Raw genomic sequence first — 5,220 nt, 5'->3', positions numbered from 1 at the left:
AAAAAAAAATACAACTTATTTACACACCATGATGATTATTGTATTTTCTTCTTGAATGTGGGTAATTTCAGTCTATATCAAATAATGTGCCTGAGTCAAAATTACCACAAATTTTCCAGTAGATAAAAAATTGAATGTTAGTCCCATTTAATGAATCAAGGCATCCTCCAATTTACAAAACAGGATGGGAGATGACACCAGGTCAAGGCAGAGGAGCATGCTCTCTTGAATTAGAGAAGAAGTAGGGAAACCAGAATGGTTAAGGGACCAAAATGGCTAGTGATAGATAACTGCATTTTAATTTGTTCATAGAAATGAAAACATAAGGCTTTCCTTGACTATATTAGAATCTGTTATTTTATGGGAATCCTAGTCTATTTTGACACCTATTTCTTCTGAAAGTTCAAGTGTGTCTAGGTTAGGGTTAGCATAATTGTTTATCTTTTGTTGGTTTTATTCTGCAAATGTGCAGGGCTGAGCTGAAAATGGTTTTCTACAAGTTTTGCTTAATGCTTGCACCTTTGGTCAGGATTTCACTAGATAAGGGCTTGAGCGACCTGAGGGCATTAGCAATACTATTTACCATGTTTCTGCTTGCTGATCTCAATATTTGTGGGAAGAGATTTGATAGGTTTTGATGGTGTCGCAGCAGAGAAACAGGCAGAAGGGAGAAGGCAAAGGGGATTTATTACAAAAAGAAAGGGGTTTCATTATCTTGGAGGACATGGAGAGAATTTGGGAAGATAAGGAATTCTCTGGATTGGAACAAAGGGAGGCTGAGGCTTGCATGGCCTTTTGCTGGGAGTAGGGTTTGAGGGGGATGTTTAGATATACCCAAGGAGCTGATTGAGCCCTTTCCTGAGGTGATGGGAAAGGTGAAAGGAAATTGCACCCTGGGCTGGGTTGGAGAAGAAGAGGGGAGGTGGTCTCTGGGAAGATAAGCTGTTGTTTTAAGGGCTTCAGCCATATTGGATGGCTACCATAATAATTCAGCAATTCATACTAGGGACAGAACCTATCAAGAATCAAATGGTCAATATAGATATGAAAGCATATTCAATATGTTGGACAGTAGAGAAATTTAAATTAAAACAATACTGAGATGCCATATTACTCCTGGAGGAATGTAATCATCAACAATTCAAAAACAAAAAATGGGGGTGGATAACTCGTCATTCTTAGCGGCTGCCTGGAAACCACAAGAAAGTGGTAGTGCATGCTTGTAATTCCAGGCATGGGAAGGCTGAGACAGGGAGACCACAAGTCTGAATGGAGCAGCGAGACCCTGTATCAAATAAATTAAAAAGAAACATTAAAAAAAGAAAAAAAAACAAGAAATGATGTTGATGGCTTAGTCAAAATACGAACTTCTTTTTTTGTGTGTGGGCAGTTCAACTCGCCATGGGGTGGGCCTGGTGCAGCCTGTGGTGCCTGGGCTGGAACCTCGGTCCCTGCACTTGTCTTAAGCTTGCCTAAACAAATACTTTAGACCACTGAGCTATCCTGCCGGACCCTAAAATACAAACTTCTGAGTTGCTGGTAGAAATGTACAGCCAATGTGGTAGTCAGTATTGTAATGGCACAGAAAATTGACAGGAGAAATTCCACTTCATGTAAATAGTCCCCTGCTAGGCATCTGACACCCCAGACTTAAATACATCAAGCCACTGTCATTCCTGCTTATACATAAGCCAGCACAGATCTAGAGTTGTAGGTAGATAAATAAGTGATAGATGCATAAATACCTCATTAGATTAACATATGACAGACAGATGCAGAGATTACATAAAGATACTATCATTACCAAATTTATGTATGTTGGATACAAGCCAATTGCAGCAACAATTGTGTTTGATAGCTCTTTGCAAACCTGCTTCACCTGAGCTCAATGCAGAAAGCCTCACGGTCGAACTATAACCTTCTTTATCGTAGTGTGACTGTGATGTGCACAGGGTGGGTCATCTCTGCAGTTGTTGTAACCCAAAAATAAAAAACCAGACTCAAAAGTGCTTTATTTAGCTGAGCTCAGCAGCAGCATGTACTCTGGTCTCCAAGTATGTGCGCGCTCAGGTGGGGAGAGACAAGGGTTTTTAAAGCTGAAAACAGCAAAGGGGAGGTCTTGTGACTTGAGTGTGAGGGAATGCAGCACAGGGGTCAGTGTCCACTTACGGGAAAGAGGGTATGTTCTTTCAACATGCAGTTACAATTTTCAGGAACAAACAATTAAGTTTTATGGCATGGTGTTGATCATGGGGTGTCACAAGTTGGATACTGAGATAATTTCGGGAAAGGGAGTTACATCTTAGAACAAATAATTATTACCTTAGGATATGGGGGATGATCACAGGACACATTGTGCAGATTGCTTTTAACAATCTGTGGTTAAGAACAGAGGAATAGTTTGAACATTAACAAACTGTGTTCAGAGGTCGGATGGATGACTTGAGCCACCAAGATGGAGTTTAAGATGTCAGTTTATAACAAACAGGTCTCAATAACGAGGTCACAGTGGAAATGTACAAAGGTGTATAATAGAATGGCTATTCTGGTTACAAAATGGAGTCAACCACATAGGTTAAACTACAGAGCTGTATAACAAAATAGCTCTTCTAGTTACAAAATGGAGACAGTTGCATAGGTTATAGTATGTAGCACAGGCAACTCCAGAGGTAGAAAAATGGGAACATATTTTTAATACAGGAAAGAGGCTCTGAATCTCACTACTCATGTTCACCTCTGTTCTGGAGATTGTGAGGTGGACCTGGGTCCAGTGGATTTACACACACTAGCTACTAACTCTTGATGACATTGAGTCATTCCCTTGTGCTTCTGAGGAATAATCCATCTGCATAATAAGGCCAACTTGGACACTTGTATCATGTGCTATTTGAACACATAAAATAGATTGTCCATTTATAAGTGAATATCCTCCTGGGGAGGTTGAAAACAGATGGATCACTGCAAGTCCAAGCTGCATAGTGAGAGCCTGTACCAAATATATTAAAAAATGTATCATAACATAATTATATAAAATTCTTATTTTACATAACATTATTATTTTCCACTGATTTGACTAGGAAATTGACACCTAATCTGGTGTTAAAAGTTCACTGTATCATGGGAGAGCTTCCGGCTACCCTGTGCTGGCGGGACCTACTGGTCGCAGCCCAGGCACAGCATGGGTGAGACCCTCTTCCACCCCTTTGGGACCCCCCCCCCACCACTCCGTAGCACCTCCCCCACCCTGCCGCTGAGTAGGAATTTCTGCCGCATTCCGGAACGCCCAGATCCAGTCCTAGCCCAGGCCCAGTGAGTGCTTGGGAGAGCTGCCTCTCCCCCTACTCCACCTTGTCCCCTCCAGACTCAGCTCAGGACTGACATACAGTCCTGGGTGAAACCCTACAGCTGCAATCCCTGAAAAGAATGTAGGGGACAGAACCACCCAGCTAGTCCAGGAGCAAAACATCTTGCCAGAGGGGCACAACAGGTTCACCCCCAAGGGCAGCAGCAGGAAAGAGCTGAGCACAGCAGCCAGACCCAAGCCAGGCACAGCTGGATAAATCCAAACTTTGTAGATATGCACCTGAACTTCAGCATATGCTAAGGTTATAACTACAACAAAGATCTACAACAAAGGTCAGAAGACAGTGCTACACAAAATGACAAGAAGGAACAAAATGCAACCTCAGACCCCAAGCCCACCCATAACAAGTGCAGAGGACACTAACACAGAACAAATTGGGAATCACACAGTTGAAAGCAATGAATCAACGACTTTTGAAATAAAGAAACAACTGCAGAAAGGTATAGATGAACTCAGATTGCAAATAAAAAAAGAAACCCCTGAAATAATAATATCTGCAGTAAAGAATCAAATGCAGAAACATATGGAGGAAACCCAATGCCCACCCACAAAAAGTGCAGAGGACACTAGCTCGGCTCAAATGTATGAACTAATAGCATCGATAGTAAATAAGCAACAGCAGAAAGTGATAGAGGATCTCAGAGTGGAATTCTTTTCTACTAGCTCAGCTCAAATGTACGAATTAATGGCGTTGATAGTAAATAAGCAACAGCAGAAAGTAATAGAGGAACTCAGAGTGGAATTCTTTTTTAAAATAAAAAAGGAAATCTCAGAACTCATAGCATCTGAAGTAAAGAAGCAACTACAGAAACACAGGGAGGAAACCCAATCTGAAAAAAACAGAGCAGCAAAAGAATTTATAACTGTTTCTAAAGAAGACATTGATAAAAAAAAATAGAGATTAGTAAAATGGCGGATTCCTTGGATGAGCAATACAGGAACAAAATAGATCGCGTGAAGAAGAGTCAAAGAGATATAGAGGAAATTAAAATCTCAAGCACAAGCTTGCAAAACCGTTTAAGTGAAAGTGAAGACAGAGTTTCAGACCTTGAAGATGCTGGTGCAGCTAGTGAAAAGGTAAGAAAGGACCTATTAAAAACACCGAGGATGCAGGAAAGAATAATCCATCACCTGCAAGATGATACAAAGATGAACAATGTGAGACTAATAGGTTTCAATGAGAAAGAAGGAGTCAATACAAATGACATTAAAAAAAATATGGACAGAATTAATAGCAGAAAACTTCCCAAATATGAGGAAACAATCTGACATTCAGGTAACTGAAGCATACAGAACGCCACGTAACCTTAATCCAATGAAAAACACACCGAGACATATAATACTCAATATCCCAAAAATTTCAGCACAAGAATAATCTACTGAAAGCCACTAGAGGAAAGAAGCAGGTTACATTGAAAGGAAAACCCATCAGAATTATGGCCAACTTCTCTTCACAAACCATGCAGGCAAGAAGAGCATGAAGCAGAGTACTTTAGGTCCTCTATGAAAACAAATTCCAGCCCAGACTACTATACCCTGCAAAACTCTCTTTCAAGTTTGATGGAAAAGTTAAATACTTTCATGACAAAGAGCAGCTAAAGAATTTCATGATGACAAAGCCAACCCTACACAGGCTACTGAAAGATGTTCTAGAGAGAGACCAAAATGATCAGAGCTCCACGAATGAGATCAGAAGCAACCAACTAAATAGGGCAAGCAATTAAACACAGGAGAAAAAGGGAGTAAATGACAACAGGTAAGTAACATGTCAATCGTAAGTCAATACATCTCAATTCTAACCATCAATGTAAATGGACTCAATTCACCAATTAAGAGAAATAGACTGGCACAGTGGA

The sequence above is a fragment of the Octodon degus genome, unplaced genomic scaffold (genome assembly GCF_000260255.1).
Source record: "Octodon degus isolate 3935 unplaced genomic scaffold, OctDeg1.0 scaffold00255, whole genome shotgun sequence".
NCBI lineage: Eukaryota > Metazoa > Chordata > Mammalia > Rodentia > Octodontidae > Octodon > Octodon degus.
Note: the sequence above shows the minus strand (reverse complement) of the source record.